This window comes from Kogia breviceps, chromosome 16 (assembly GCF_026419965.1).
Source record: "Kogia breviceps isolate mKogBre1 chromosome 16, mKogBre1 haplotype 1, whole genome shotgun sequence".
NCBI lineage: Eukaryota > Metazoa > Chordata > Mammalia > Artiodactyla > Physeteridae > Kogia > Kogia breviceps.
In genome coordinates, this window is record NC_081325.1 from 74,168,093 (window position 1) to 74,185,219 (window position 17,127).

At 40.8% G+C, this 17,127-nt stretch overlaps 1 long non-coding RNA gene across 1 annotated transcript in view; it reads left to right on the forward strand.

Moving 5' to 3' along the window:
• Positions 1 to 64: 64 nt before the first annotated feature.
• The window catches only part of LOC136792755 (uncharacterized), an 89,923-nt gene continuing 72,860 nt past the window's right edge, over positions 65 to 17,127 (forward strand). Inside the window, exons 1-2 of the long non-coding RNA XR_010837102.1 lie at positions 65 to 146; positions 1,592 to 1,698. This is a non-coding gene — a long non-coding RNA (uncharacterized lncRNA). The remainder of the gene's footprint in view (positions 147 to 1,591; positions 1,699 to 17,127) is intronic.

Below are 17,127 nucleotides of genomic sequence, written 5' to 3' on the forward strand. Positions count from 1 at the left end.
CACGCGAGCCCCGCCCCCTGACGCTTCCTGCGGAAGGCGTGGCGAGCGCTTCCGAACGCGCTCGGCTCTTTCCGCCAGGCCCGAGACGGCGTGTTGCGCGGGCGCGGGAGTCCTTCGCCTCAGCTCTAGAGCACTTTTGCTTTCTGGTAAGATGATGACACCGTAAGCATGGACCTGTCCCGTTTTGGTGCGAATGAAATCGTGCCTCGATACCAACTTCCTGACTGAATTGTATCCTAGGAACTGTTTTTGTCAGGCCAAAATGGTGTCAGAGAGACCCTGGGCAGATCACTTGCCTCTCTGAGCTGAGCTCCCTCATTTGTGCAGTGGAGACACCAGACACCACGCTTTATGACGTGGTTGTGAAGCTCACAGTGTACAAAGGAGACTGAGATACGTGGAAGCCAGTGCTTATGTAGGCCTTCAGCGGCCAAGTGCGAAAACTCACGCTTCCGTTTTAAACCTGAGTTCAGTAAAAGGCTTAAAACTCAAGAGAGAGAAGCAGAGGAAGGACTAGCAATTTTCCTTTTGAAAAAGCAATATCCTACTAAAAATAAAAATATTTTATCTGCAACGGCGTCAAAAACTATAAAATAATTGGGAATAAAGTTTAACGAGTTACAAGATCCTGATGATGAAATCCGTTGCCCTTTGCTGAAAGGCGGAAACAAGACCAGAAAAAATGAAAAACCTGCCATATCTGTGCATGAGAAATCAGTACCAAAAATATGCGAATTCTTCCCAAGCCAAATTTGAAAATTAGCACAATTCCCATCAGAATTCCAGAGTCTCTTGAGGATGAGTTAGAACTAATTTAATTAATTAATTAATTTAAAAAAAAATTTTTTTTGCGATACGCGTGCCTCTCACTGTTGTGGCCTCTCCCGTTGCGGAGCACAGGCTCCGGACGCGCAGGCTCAGCGGCCACGGCTCACGGGCCCAGCCGCTCCGCGGCATGTGGGATCTTCCCGGACCAGGGCACGAACCCGTGTCTCCTGCATCGGCAGGCGGATTCTCAACCACTGCGCCACCAGGGAAGCCCCAGAACTAATTTTAAATTTTGAAGGGAAGGTCACGAGGTTGTAAATGATGAAGAAAACCTTGAAGGGAACTCCTTGGCGGTCCAGTGGTTAGGGCTCCACGCTTTCACTGCCCGGGGCCCTGGGTTTGAACCCTGATCGGGGAACTAAGATCCCGCAAGCTGTGCGGTGAGGCCAAAAAAAAAAAAAAAGGGCCTTGAAAAAGAAGAGTGATAAGCATTCTGTCCTATAAAAAATTAAACTAAACACCAAGATATTAGCACAGAAATAGGAAAAACCATCACTGGACTAATAGGACAAATCTATTCTTTTTCTTCAGATAAATTCAAGTAAAAATGTTTAATAATGCAGAATGTACAGAATTACCTCATTATACTGGAAATATTTCTGTCAATCTATTACATGTACACATGTATATATACATACGTACACACATCTGTAACGAGGACCATCTAATGTTAAAGCTAGTTGTTTCTGATTAGTTGGTTTACTGGTTTCCTAGAGCACCACAAACTGATGGCATAAAACAACAGAAACTTATTCACTTGCAGCTCTGGGGTCCAGCAGTCCAAACTCAAGATGCGGCAAGGCTGATTCTTTTGGAGGCTCTGAGGGAGGATCTGTTCCATGCCCCTGTCATACCTTCTGGTGGTTGCAGGTAAGCCTTGGCTTTCCTTGATGTTCTGTGGCTTCCAATCTCAGCCTCTGTTTTCACATGGCATTCACTGTGCATCTGTCCTCTTCTTGTATAGATACTAATTCTTTAATTAGGACCCACCCTAATCCTGTATGATCTCATCTTAATTACATCTGCAAAGCCCAATTTCCAAATAAGGTTACATGTCCACGTGGACATGAATTTTGGAGAGATACTATTCAATCTACTACAGCTGGATTTTTTTTTTAAAAATTTCTTATTATTCTGCATGTCATGAATTCTCTATTATAAGCACATAATATTTTACAAAAAGAATAAAGGGATGTGTCTTTTTAAAAGTATGGAAATGTGAGAAAGTCTACAATCTAATATGTGATAAGGGTGATGCTTTAATTTAGTGGGAAAAGGATGGTTTATTAATAAATGCTGCTGGCATAATTAAAATAAAGACATTAAAAATAAAATACAGTTAATTTAGATTTTTGCATCATAACAGGAAGCAAATTAATTTAAGATGGATTGAAGTCTAAATATATGCAAAAGCATAAAATGTCATGTGTTTAATAATTATGTAAGTCATAAAAATAAGTGATTATGAAACAATGGCTCTACCATCTAGATATTTGTTTTAAATACAATATCCTGTGTCCTTTTCCAAGGGATTCTCATAGAGTGCTTGGGCCCCAGAATCTCCATTTTTAGTGAGCACCCCACATGATTCTCTTACAGACACTCCATCAATGACAGTTTGAGAAACAGTGGTGTAAATGAACAGGTTAATATATATGTGTACATAAATAAAAGACAAAACTTTGGGAGAAAATGTTTGCAATATTTAGCAAGCAGGGCATTAATATCTCTAGTATAGAAAGAGTTTCTAATAATCAATAAGAGAAAGACAACTCAAGAGAAAAATAAGCAAAGGATATAAACAATCAATATACAGAACAAATACAACTGATCCAAAAAAAAAACTGCTAAAAGAATCTAAATCTCTCTAATTACTAGAGAAATTCAAATTTAAATTTAATAACAAGTGTGTGTGTGTTTTCTTGTAAGACTAAACAATTTAAACAATTTACTAATAAAGTGTTAAGATGAAGGGAAGAGGAGTTAAGACAAATACCCGTATATACTGTCAGTAATAGTTTATTACAACCTTTTTAGAGTGTAATTTGGCCATGTCTACCCACATTTTAACTTTAATATCCCATGACCCAGCCATCTTACTTCCCAGAATTTGTCCCACGGATGTAACAGCACAATCTATGTGATATAACAGTGTACAAGAATATTCATTGTGTATTGTTTGGATGGCAGGCAATTGAAAACAATGTAAATGTTAAAGGACAAAAAGTTTGTGATGCATCCACAAAAGTAACAATACATATCTATATGGACTGATTCGCAAATATGCTCTTAGTATAATTATGGCCATTATGTGAGAAAAGAAAGTTGTAGAAGAGTGTGCAGGTTGCAATCTCGTTTTTGTTTCTAAAAGCATATTTGTGTGTTTATATTTATCTCTGAACAATAGCTACATATTACATAGAAGGGTCTAGAATTGAAGGAGTAAGCTGGGGAATTTAGTCTGAAGTTGCCCGCAAAGCAAGTAATCTGTTTTATTTAGATTGTATGTATATTGGGGTTGTTTTTAAGATAATTATGGAACTTTAAAGGAGGATGGCATTTATCCCACTCAGGCCATATATTTTTGCTGCCCCTGGGGGGAAAAAAAAAACCTGGAAAAAAAAGTGCATCAAAGCCTCTCAGATTACTGGGGATTATTTCTGAGGATGCACTGAAACAATGAGGGACACACACACTTCACTTCTCCACTTTATAATTATAAAAGTCTTGGCATTGCACACTGCCTGAACTTACCGGTAGAGAAACAAAGGTCAGCATCACATCAGACTTCTCACTAGAAACCATACAAGGTAGAAGACAGTGCAGTGAAATATTCAGAGTTTTGAAAGAAAAAAATACACTGACCTAGAATTTTGTACCCAGCACAATTATCCTTTGAAAGTAAAGGAAAAATACAGACTTCCTCAGATAAAGAAAAACTGAGAAAATTTGTCACCAGTAGACCTGCCTTGAAAGAAATAGTTTTAAAAGTTCTTCAGAGAGAAGGACAAGGGTAAGGGTTAGAAGCTCAAACCTATGTAAAGAAAGGAAGAGTCAAAGGAGAAATAAGTGAAGAGTCTTATTTTTCTCTTTTTTTTTTTTGACATGGACCATTTTTAAAGTCTCTATTGAATTTGTTACAATATTGCTTCCATTTTCTGTTTTGGTTTTTTGACTGCAAGGCATGTGGGATCCTAGCTCCCCAACCAGATATCAAACCTGCACCCCTTGCATTGGAAGGCTCAGTCTTAACCACTGGACCACCAGGGAAGTCCCTAAGTGAAGAGTCTTAGATTGTCCTGGAAGCCCTTACTGTTGACAGTGCTGTTACCTGAACTCTATGCTCCTGGAAAACAGTGAAGGTTAAGAGATCTCCCACACTTTGTGTTCAGAGAAAAGGCTCATTGTTCCCCATCCCTGCCCCAGCCCCGTATGACTAGACGAGACTCACAGGAGCCCCTTGATTACTTATGAGAAGGCCAGACACAGTCCCTCTAAATTCCCATTCTTTACCTCTGAAATGAGCTGAACTATTATGTCCCCACTGATCAATGGGAACAAAATGTGTGTTAGTCAAACTTTGGTTAAACGTCCATCCTGCCCCAGAGGCCTGAACTTTGCCCATCCTCTGCCTGAGCCCACAGACAGCCCCTGCTGAGAACAGGCTGGCTTCTGAGTGGAACATTCTCTGATCTCCTTATCCCATCATGTCCCCCTTTTCCCCAACTCCCCCCACACCTGGGTCCTCCTAACCTTGTTTACTCCTTTTGTAAAAGAAACCCACTTTTTGCCTAAGTCTGGAAATGCTTGTAGATCTTATGGTTTCATCACCCCCTCTCCCCCCTCTCTCTCTCCCCCTTGCAATCATCCCTTTGAACAAAATCCCCCCTTCCTAAGTCAGGATTTGTTTCTCATTTACTGAGGTCTTTCCTCTTGCTGGGTTGGTTGGCATTTGTTGTGATGTATTTCAAAACAGCTACTCCCCTCACCCCAGCCAAACAAGGGGCTTTTTCTCCCATCTTCACCATGAGAACCTGGTGGGAGTGCCAGAGGTAAAATGCATGAAAATATGGGAGTCCTTGCTTAGACTGTTAGCCCAACGTCAGCTTCCAGCACCTTGCTGCAGGTACCATGGGTGTGTCCCTACCTGTTTCTGGCCGCAGAGGCTTCTGCCGTGTGGTCCTGTGTTCTCTGTCCTCACGTGTCTCTCCAGTTTTCAGGGTGGTGGTTTATCCTGGGACCTCAGTTCTCTCATGGAGCTAAGAAAAGTCATTGACTTTCAGTTTGTGCAGCTCTTTTCTCATTCTGGGAGGTAGAGACATGACTTCCAAGCTTTTTGTTATGTTTTTACACTTAAATAATTGTTTTCATTTCCATAAGAATTACACACCAGTAACCCATGAATTCACCCATTTCAGATAACGCAACCTTAAAAAATGTGGGTGAGCTGTGTCCCATCTCTGGATTTCTTTTCCCCATGTAGTGTGAGCAATCTTTTCTTAAATTTAAAAAAAAAAGTTGACATATTCCAAAGAGACCCAAAAGTTAAGTGCTTCACTACCAGCCTGTTGCTAGTTAGCCAATTTTTTCTGAATGAGAGATTTTGAGAACAGCCTACACTCCTCCCTTCTTTCATTTTAGTCCACAGTTATTAAGTTAAATGTAAACTCAGCTGTTTTATTTAAGTGCCTTTGTGAGGTATATGGGCAGGGGGGATTAGCATTTATTGGCAATTTATCATGCCCCAAGGACTGTGCTAAGTGCCCCTCAAGCTTTAATGTGCCTCAGAAGCAGTTCAAGCTCCAGCTTAAATGCAGATTCTGGCTTAGTTGGTCCAGGGTGGGGCCTGAGTATCAGCATTTCTCACAGGGTGATGCCCAGGTCGCTGGTCTATGACCACACTTGCCTCAGTTCATGCCCGCTCACGGATAAGTGTTCTGAGACTGGAGAGGTGAAAGGGCTTTTGCACAGCTTCACAGCTAGTCAGTATTTAAATCTAGGTTCTTGGCTTCAAACGAAGGGGCAAAGGGAACCCTGCATTTAAGCATCCCGTCTTACCCACAATCACAGCCCTTTATTTAGATCTCTGTTTCGGACACTGTCGTTAGTTGAACTGTGTCCCCCCAAAGCATATATTCAAGTCCTAACCCCGACCCCCGTACCGGTGAGTGTGACCTTATTTGGAAAGAGGGTCTTTACAGATATAATCTGGTTAAGATGGGATCAAACTGGAGTAGGGGCCCTAAATTCAGTATGACGGGTGTCCTTATAAGAAGAGGAGGGTGACAGACACAGGGAGGACAAGGCCTTGTGAAGACTGAGGCAGAGATGCAGCCACAAGCCAAGGCACCCCGAGGATTGGTAGCCACCACTGGAAGCTGGGAAAGCTGTTACCCGTCAGGGTTCTTGGCCCCCTTAATCAGTGGAAATTGATCAGATGCCAGACAATAAACTCAGGCAAGGCTTTATGGGGCCCCCTGCTGGCAGGAGGGAGAGAGAATAAGTAACAGATTCCCTTGCTGCCTTGCTCCCCTATTAGCTGATTCCTTATATGGGGTGAGGGTAGGGGTGTGTCCAGGGGTCAGGAGGGAGGGGTGGCTTAGGTGATTTGCCCGCCCCTTCAGTGGCGGTGTGGGCAGGGGGCATGCGCAGTGCCCTGCTTCTGCTCCGGGCTCTTCAGAAGTGGCAGTGGGGCTTGTTGGTCTCTTTGTATCTTTGGTCCAAAATTTGCCCCAACTGGGAATGCACGCAGTTATTTTTAGTCCCATACAGGTTCTTTGTATTTTGTAGCTCCAGGAGACGTTTGTCCAGATGCAAGCATTGCAGCAAAGGGTGCCAGGTCCCAAGTCCCAGCCTGTCTCAAAGGCAGGGAAGGATTCTCCCCTAGAGGCCTCAGAGAGGATGTGGCTATGCCAGCCCCTTGACTTAGGACTTCTAACCTCCCAAACTGAAACAAAACAATTTTGTTGTTTTAAGCCTCCAATTTTGAGGTAATTTGTTTACAGCAGCCATAGGAAATTAATAGAAGCACTTAATACAATACTTTGGTTTTCCAGGTCTCTGAATGTGTCTAACTGCCAGGCTGGCTGGCTTCTCATCAGCACACACTTGATACCAACACAAGCTCTCAACCCCCTTTGTTTACTTGGCTTAAGAAAATTAGAAAAAAATAATAATGTTTACATTATGAAAGTAAATCAGCCATATTGTACTTCAGAGCAGAGAAGCCTCTGGTTTGTTTTCAAATAGTTGTAAAATAAAGCTCTATTTTTCAATAACAAAACATTTCTCCACAGGAAAAAAAAAAATCCTGTATACATGTGATTAATTGCCTAGATATTTGCTTCGGAACTGTACTGCTAAGCAAGTGTTTATCATCTGAAAAATCTCATGACATTTAAAAATGAAAAACCTCTTGGTATTGCCTTATATTTGTTCCTCAAAAAAAAAATAATCTGTGTTGCAGAAAGTTAAAATTCAGAACCAAGTTTTATTTCTTTTCTCAAATCGAGTACAGTCTTTTGGCTTTAGTTGGCCTCAAATGAAAATAAAATAGACTGGGAATGAATTTTTCCTCTTGGCTCCCCTTTTAGAAGTCCTTAGTAGTAGGGAAAAAATAGTGTTCATTTTCATGCTGCTGTTACAAACCACCCCAGAACTTAGTGGCATAAAACAACCGTTTTGAAATTACGCACAGAGATTCTGTGGGTCAGGAATTCAGGCACTGTACAGTGGGAATGGCTTGTCTCTGCTCCACGATGTCTGCAAGCAGCTAGGAAGACGCAGTGGCAGAAAGCAGAAGGGGAACTGTGACTCAATGGCCAGGGGACCATTGTCTGGAACCTCAGCTGTATCACCTACACGTGGCCTGGGCTTCCTCACAACATGGTGGCCTCGTGGCAGCTCAGTGCTCCAGATGTGAGTGACCCAAGAAAACAAGTGAGACAGAAACTACCCAGCCTTTTCTCAGGTGCCTCCAGAAGCTGTGTCACTCACTTCTGCTACATTCTATTAGTATCAGTGAGTCACTGAGGTTGGCCCACATTTTAGGGGGCCAACCTAGAATGTGCAGGCGGGTTTAAAAATCATCACAATATCCTTTACGAACAAATGTTTCTGAGAACAGGTAATGAAAATGGTGCTGCATTCTAGGTTAAAGATACTCTTGAGTTTCTGTTTGATTTTGAGTAAGATGTTGCATCTCTTTAGTCCTCACTTTCCTCAACTGCAGGAGGAAGGGCTGTACTAGGTGGGTCCCCAGCTCCTTTGCAGAGCTGTGGTCTTACAGTTCTTCCTGTAATTGTACCAATTGACGCGTTAGAGGTTCTAGTTTGAATTTACAGCTGATGTTTATCTGTCACATTATTTTATGCTGGATTTCCACTTTTGGAATATTTTTTAAAAGTCTTTCACTTACACGATCTGTTTTCTTTGCTTTTTGTATAGAGTCTTTATATTTAATGTACATATTCTTGTTTTATTGGCTACTTTTATAAATATAATATTACACTTACTTTTACTCTTTACTTTTTTAGATGGCAGTGATGGTATTAGATCCTTCCCCTGGCCTCTTTTTCTTCTATAACCTGATTTTAATCAGTAATAATATATTTCTCAGTATTTACATTTTTAAAAATTTTTACAGGTTACTTTCCATTTACAGTCATTACTAACTATTGGTTATATTCCCCGTGTTGTACAACACATCCTTGAGCCTATCTTGTACCCGATAGCTTGTACCTCCCCAGCCCAGGATTTTTATTTGCGCAGGGTAATCTGCCCACATTTCCCTCACTTGATGTGTCAGCTTTAGATCACAGCCTCCCAATGGAGGCAATGGGCAGATGGACCCTATCTGCCATCTTCCCCCACTGTCCCCGTTTGTTACGTGTGTCATCTCTGCATCATCAGCGTAGGTGGCCTTTACGCTCTTCTCCTTCCCATTCGTCACCACAGCACCTTTAGTCCTTCTGTGGTGGTTTTGCTTGACTGAAGTTCACCCCCTGGGACTTCCTCAAGAGCATCTCTCGGGAGTTATGGCCCCCGAGTTTGTGCAACTTCAAAACTCTGTCACCTTTGTGTTTAACGGACAGTTTGGTTGGATATAAAATCCTTGGGTCATGGAGTTGTTTCTGTTTGTTTCTAATCTTAGAGTTATTGCTCCATTGTCATGTGGGGTTGACTGTTGCTGGGAGGGAATCAGAAGCCAGGCTGATGTTTTTGCCTACCTGCCCAAAGGAGTCTCTCTTTATCTTTAAGGTCCGATAACCTTTACTAGAATATGCATCTGCATTGAGGATACTGATCAGTTTCTCAGACATAGTGTGTGCTTTTCTCACTTAGAATGATGTCTTCTTTTATGTCAGGAAAGTTTGTTTTTAATTATGTTTTTAAATATATGTTCTATCCCATTGCTAATAATATTATCATTGTCATTGTACGTGGGAGATTTTTTTTTTTTTTTTTGCGTTACGCAGGCCTCTTACTGTTGTGGCCTCTCCCGTTGCGGAGCACAGGCTCCGGACGCGCAGGCTCAGCGGCCACGGCTCACGGGCCCAGCCGCTCCGCGGCACGTGGGATCTTCCCGGACCGGGGCACAAACCCGCGTCCCCTGCAACGGCAGGCGGACTCGCAACCACTGCACCACCAGGGAAGCCCGTACGTGGGAGATTTTAACCATGCATACCTTGTTTGCCTTTGCAGTCTCTGGTAGCTTTTGTCTTAACTCTAATCCTTTTAAATTTTTAATTTCCATTGTTTGTTTTTCTCATTTCTGTCTTCTATTTCCCTCACTATGTTTCAACAGTATCTCTCATCCCTTGTTTGCCTTCCAGTTTATTTTCTTTACCTGAGTTTTTCTTTTATTTTTGTCTCATCTTGCTATTTCTAACTTGTGTCCTTGTGTTTCTCTTGTGGTGTCTTTCTTCATAGAGGCTTTTTCCTTATTAGATTTCTTTTTTTTTTAAGAATGAGAATATTTCTTAGTTAGAGATATCAAATAATCTCTGATATATTGTAAGTGAAAAAAAATAGAGCCGTGTCACTAATCGTATAAAAAGGGGGAAAGAAAGAACTATAAATGTGTTTGTATGTGCATAAAATATTCTCAGATAGAATATCCAGGAAATGGTGACGTTACTGGCCTTCAGGTGGGGGAAATGCCTGTTTAGGAAATACTAGTAAAAGGGAGATTTTTTTCATTGTATGCCTTTTGTAACTTTTGTATTTCGAACCATATAAAAGTATTATCACTTCAAATGAAAACAACTTGATGTGAAAAACTTAGGTCAGCTGGAAATACATATGTGCTCAACTACTCATGATAAATTTTTAAAATAAGGATAAAAACTAATGTTAGCAAGAGGTCCCTTGCTTTATCAGACATTAAAATGCTCCATAGATTTCTAGAATTAAGTGGGTTTAGGCCAAGGTTAGTGAGACAGATGAATGGAAGAACCATCTTTGGCCCAAACTAAGTTCGACCCCCAAACTGGGTCTGGATTCTGTTTCCTCTTGTTCCTGCCTTTATCCCCCTCACCTTCATGGTTAATTTTTTTCTTTCTCCTGGGTTACTTCATCAGTGTGCAAAACATGCTGAATTAGCTTCCATTAAAAAAAAAATGTGAGTCCCTGATTGTACACACTTCTCCAAGCAGCCTCCAAACATCTACTTCTGTTTCTACGCTTCGCCCTTATTCTTTTTGTCCCAAACTCTCTTCAGCTGGGAGCTGTACTCCTCCACTGCAGCAGCTCTTGTCTGTGTTGCCAGTGACCTTGAGCTCACCCAACCCAGCCGTCCATTTGCAGTCTTGACCTTGGTCACTCCTCAGCAGCCTGAGGGAGCAGATCCAGCCATCCTTAAAACCCTATCCTGGCTCCATCTCAGGGCACCACGTGCTCTCCTCCCTCACTGGTCATTCCTCCGCATTCTCCTTCTCGTCCCCTGGGCCCTCTGATTATCTGCCCTCACGCTCTCGCCCCAGGAGATCCCGCAGGCCCTGCACACCACTTGGATACTAATGACTCTCCCAAACTTGTATTTCCAGCCTGAACTTTCCCCCTGAGGTCCAGACTTGTATATCCAACCACCCACTTAATATCACCACTTGGATAAGGTCATAAGAATTTGAACCTGAACGTGTTCAAAATAAAACTCTCGATGTTCCTTATAGAAATTTCTGCATCTCCAGTTTTTCCCATCTCAGTTGTTGGGGCCGTCCCCCAATTCATTCCTTTCCCTTATGTCCAGTAAATCACCAAGTCCTGTGAGCTCTAACTTAGTGTCACAGCTTGAATCTGATCCCTTCTCGCCATCTTGGTACCTCCCACCCTAGTCTCTCTTGGATGACGCCAGGTGCTCCTTACCTGGACTCCTAGTCCCATCACCGGCTCACTTGGTCAGTTTTCCACACAGCTACAAAGGCGCTCGTTTAAGTGATGTAAATCAGACCACACTCCCTAAGTAAAGAATCTTCATCCATGGCCTGCAAAGAGCCCTGTCTAAATATCTGAACTTCTGCTCGTTTATTTTGGTCCAGCTGCTTTGGCCTTTTTGCTCTTCCACAGCAAACAGTAAATCTGTTCCTGCCCTGGGGTCTTTGCACTTGCTGTTTCTCTATCCCCAAACTTTCACAAGTTTATTTCCTTACTACATTTGGGGCTCCTTTGTGTTATTCGTGTTCCTTTTGCTTCTTTCAGGTGTTGGCTCAATTATCAAGTCCTTCCAGACGCCTCCACTGGTCTCTTTTGCTACAATAGCTCTCCTGTCCTCCTTCTTTCCATGCTGTCACTCTGCTGCTCTGCTTTGTGTTGTTTGCGCTGATCACAGTTGGGTCACTGTCTGTGCCTACTACGTCAATAAAAGCTGCAAAAGGCAGGGACCATGTCTCTCTCACTCAGTGCTGAACAGTTCCCAGAACATAGTATTTGCTTAGTCAAGGATGGTTGAGTGAATAAATGAATAAATGAATAAAAATTCAGAAACAAACCCATGTTTATTTACAATTTTATTATATTATATAATAAAGGTGGTATTATATAACAGTGGATAAATAATTGATATTCATTTATTGGTATTGGGATAATTAGCTAACCATTTGGGAAAAAATAAATTTCATGTCCTACCTGTTTGCATATAAATAAATCAATAAATAAAATGTGAATTAAAGTTTTAAGTTTAATGTTTTTATGTTTTGTGCACCTTGGTACACGTTTTCTTTTTTACTTTACTTTTAAATATTTTAAAGGTAAAAAAATGAAACTATACTAGTGCTTTAAGGATTTATATTTTCTTACATGTATATCCTGGGTGATTGTTTAAACATGACCCTGAGAAAAACGTGGTAAGAGAAAATATTACTAAATTTTAGTAAGTAAGAACTTAAAGGGTCATGATAAAAAGTTTTAGAAACAATATTTAAAATTAAATGACCTGGTAAAAAGATTTCAACATGTGTTGTAAAGACCAAATAGCCTTAATATATAAAGAGAGCTTATAAGTCAATAAGAAAAGTGAATATCCCAGTAAGCAAAGACAAAGGGCATGAACAGATACTTCACTAAAGAATTAAAGACAAATATTAACATTTTTACTAATAATTAAAGACTCATACATTTAAACAATATGATTCTATTTTTCCTCTTATCACATAATGAAGATTTTTTTAAACGCTAAAGTCAGTTTTTGTATTGGTAGGGAGAAATTAATTCCCACACACTACAAGTTTAAGATAGTGCAACTTTTCTGGATAGTAACTGGCACTACTAAAGCTTTATTACAAATGCAAACCAATCAAACTCAAATTTATGCTGCTTGGAATTGTTGTTTGTAATAGTAAAAAATTGGAATATAGCATAAATATCCAAAAAGAAGGAGGTTATAAGATTATGATATATATCCATACAAAGGAATAGAATGAAATCACTATGAATACTGATGTAGTTGTATAATAGTCATATGGAAATATCTAATGTATAGTAAAAAAATACGTCAGTTGAAAAGTAGTATGCTTAATTTTTGTTAATTGTTAATAAGTGTGTGTTTGTTTACATGTTTATTATGTGAGCTCATAGCTTAAAAAATAAACTTGTTACAATAAAAAATTGTATTACCAATAGGAAAGATAGGAATTACTAAGCAGTAATTTACAGTTTTTAAATTAAAAAAGTGAAATGTAAAGAGGACATTTTAAAGATAAAGAAAAATATGAAAATTTACCACAAGTGCCCAAGACATAAAAAATGAATGAGTAAAAATTCAGAAAAAATATCAGTTGGTAATTGGTACATTTGCTTTATTTTTTTATCTATGCAAGTAATACATAAATATGCTCTTGTTGAAGATATTCAAATAATATGGATAAAATAGTCTCCCTTAGTATTCTCTTTCCCAGAGATAACATCTGTAATATTTATTGCATATACCTCTAGATTTTTTCCTATACTTACCAAATACATTATTTTGTTTACTTTTTTAAATGACTCAACCGTATGTCTTAGAGTTTTTGCCTTTCAGTATATAGATTTAACACTTTTTAAAAATGCTGTATAATATTCCAGAGTACATGTACAGGATTGTTATTGAGCTATCTTCCTTTAATAATTCTATTTATTTACCCAACAAAAATGTACGTGCCTGCACTGCACTAGATCCTATAGGCAAAGCAGTGACAAGAAGGACAGAGCACCTGGCCTCAGAAGCCATTCTACTTAGGGAGTTCCATTTTGGGGCTAGAGTTGGAGGATCCCAGAGTCCTTCTTCAAGTTCATCATCTTTTCCAAAAAGAATTAAAGTTTTTTTTTTTTTTTTTTTGTCCAACCCCCTGGAAACTGTCTCTGCAAGACCCCTTCTCGTACTCATCCTGCCTTGTTTTAACAGCCTTTACATCTCCCATCGCCACTAAAACAACTAAAAGCAATGCCGTTGGCTCATCAGCACCTTCTTTCTGGTATTGCTGAATGGGATGTGTGTTTGCAGAGGGAGTGAAGGCTGCGGGATGGGGTCAGGGAGAAAGGCCCGAAGGATCCGAATAAGAATGGCAGCATCAGGGGCCTTTGAAAGCCTGGCGCCCTGGCAGGAAACACTGCTTTAGAGGTTCACCTGCATGACATCTGAAGGTCGAGGAAAACCTGAGGCCATCCAGAAATTTAAGTCTATGATTCTCTTATTTGTTTGAATGAGTATGGACTCCAGCTCATTTTTATTTTTATTTTTTTATTTTTATTTTTTTTATTTTTTATTTTTTTGGTGGTACGGCCTCTCCCGTTGCGGAGCACAGGCTCCGGACGCGCAGGCGCAGCGGCCACGGCTCACGGGCCCAGCCGCTCCGCGGCATGTGGGATCTTCCCGGACCGGGGCACGAACCAGCGTCCCCTGCATCGGCAGGCGGACTCTCAACCACTGCGCCACCAGGGAAGCCCTCCAGGTCATTTTTAAATAACTGAGTTTTCTTTCCATTGCTTAAGTTTGTTTCATAAAAGTTGCCTCCACCCAATAGTGACAGGATTGAAATGCAAAGTCACGCATGCTTAGTGTCCATTTCTTTTTTTTTTTTTTTTTTTTTTTTTTTTTTTTTTTTGTGATACGCGGGCCTCTCACCGCTGCGGCCTCTCCCGTTGCGGAGCACAGGCTCCGGACGCGCAGGCTCAGCGGCCACGGCTCACGGGCCCAGCCGCTCCGCGGCACGTGGGATCTTCCCGGACCGGGGCACGAACCCGCGTCCCCTGCATCGGCAGGCGGACTCTCAACCACTGCGCCACCAGGGAAGCCCTTAGTGTCCATTTCTATATGTGGGGAAAGTCATTGTTATTTTTGCCTAAACAGGCTGTATACAGTGCTGGGCACTCCCACCGCCAAGAGGCTGAGATCATTTTATTTTAAACGTGGGGTTCCTTGGTTGGTCTCCAAAGGTAAAGACTTATTCTCTGAATAAGTTTTTATCATTACTCTTAGCCAGACCCCTTTCTCATTTCCACAGTTAGAACTTATTATAGGGACTTTCCTTTAAACACAGAATGAACACATGTGATTAACAATCTCCATACCCTTTCCAAACCCCGACAGAATGATAGAAAAATCATCTTGATACAAAGGTATAAGCAATAAACACACACACACAAATGTTAGATGGGACAATGTTAGATGAGTGGTGAGTTCAGAGCCCTGTTACAAGTTGGACCGTGGAAGCCACTAGCTGTGTTTGGAGAGGGACAGAATCTGGAATCTTTCTGAACGATTCGGGAAGGGGGTATCAAGAAGTAAACCAGTGGAAGTGCCAAGTGTGGTGGCAGATGGGGGACGGCCTGAGTTGAAAATGTCTGATAAAGAATAGTCATATCTGCCCCCAGGAGACCGGCGCCCAGATGTTTGCAGGAGGCAAAGCCAGTGGGGTGGAGGGGTGGGAGGGAGAAACATGAAAGGCGGAGACAGATTTTGTAAGACAGAAATATGAATAAGTTGCATTACACCAAATGTAATTTTCTCTGTAATACAACTTTTTTGGATCAAGGAATTAGGTGTCTATTCTTATTTTCTGCATGCGAGGTATGTTGGGTGTATTGTATGTGTGTTTGTGTGTATTGTGTGTTTTGTATGCTGTAGTGTGTTTGTGTATATTGTGTGGTGTGGTGTGTTTGTATTGTGTGTGTTGTGTATATGGTGTTTGTTGTGTATGTTGTATGCGAGTGTGTATGGGGTGTATGAGTAGTGAGTGTATTATGTATGTTGTGCGTGTGAATGCGTGTTGTGTATGTTGTATGAGTGTGTGGGGGTGTGTGTGTGTATTGTGTATATTGTATGTGTGTTGTGTGCGTGTATGGCCTCTAAACCCTGCCACCCTTATCTCTCATAGCTCTTCTACAAGGTCATTCTTTTCATTTTAATCAGTCTTCTAGTTTTTCCTAAATGCAATATCCACAATTTCAGTTTCTTAATATGTATCTTGATTGAAATATATTTTTCACTTTTTCTCCCACAATTTCAGTTTCTTAATATGTATCTTGATTGAAATATATTTTTCACTTTTTCTCCCTGTCACTTAAGTCAGGCTCAAGCCTGCCCTTCCCATGACATCCTCCTTGACCGTATCCGTCCTTGTCTTCTGCACCTTTAGCCTGTACTGCTCTGGCAGTTAGCATATGTTGCCTCAGATTGTTGTTTAGGTAAGTGTATTTTCTGTCCAACTTGAACTTGGTGTCCTACTTCTTTTTTTTGAAAGAATCAAATTTATTTATTTATTTATTTTTGGCTACGTTGGGTCCTGGTGCCAGGGTGCAGGCTTCTCATTGCAATGACTTCTCTTGTGGAGCACGGGCTCTAGGGCGCAGGCTCAGTAGTTGTGGCTCATGGGCTCTAGAGCTCAGGCTCAGTAGTTGTGGCTCGCGGGCTCTAGAGCTCAGGCTCAATAGTTGTGGTGCACGGGCTTAGTTGCTCTGCGGCACGTGGGATCTTCCCTGACCAGGGATCAAACCCGTGTCCCTTGCATTGGCAGGCGGATTCTTAACAAGTGTGCCACCAGGGAAGCCCTGTGTTCTACTTCTTAACTTTTACTTATTTCTGCATAAGTAGGTGAGCCGTATTTATTTTACCTGACTTTACAGCAACTTGGTTATAGAAAAGGGTTGGAGGCAGTTACCTCTTTTTGTAGGAGGAAGGTGCTGACCCCCAAATCATAGGTATTACAGTTTTACATTCATCCTTTTATGGTCTCATAGTTTACATATTTATGTGCTGATAATAAGATTTAACTTTGGGGAGTTCATATGCTTTTTTAGCAGAGAAGTCGTCCACAGATCAGATTTTTTTTCTTTAGCAGTTTTATTTTGAACTAATTTTAGATTTACGTAAGAGCTGCACACAGTACATAGAGTATCTTTTTCTGTTTAGATATATACATTAATATATTTTTAAACTAAGATGGAAACTATATATTATTTTGCAACCTTTCTTCATGTCTAAAATATATGTGGGTATCATTTGTGTCAATAAAATGCACACCTATATAATTATTCTTCGTGGCTGTGAAGAAATTACACATGTACCATAGTTTATTTAACAAATCCCTCATTTAGGCTGTTTAGGGATTTATGCTATTTATGTTTTTACTGTTTCAAAAATGTAGTAAAGCTAATTGTAGTTAAATACTTATATTTTTTTGCCGGTTTCTTTCCTTGCTGTAGATTTCAAGACGTGAAGTGACTGAGGCTAAGGGGTGTGTTTTTAAAGATGTGTGATGCACTTGCCAGGTGGCCCTGTGAGGGGTTTGCCTTCCCATCAGTGGCACTTGAAAGCGTTCCTTTCAC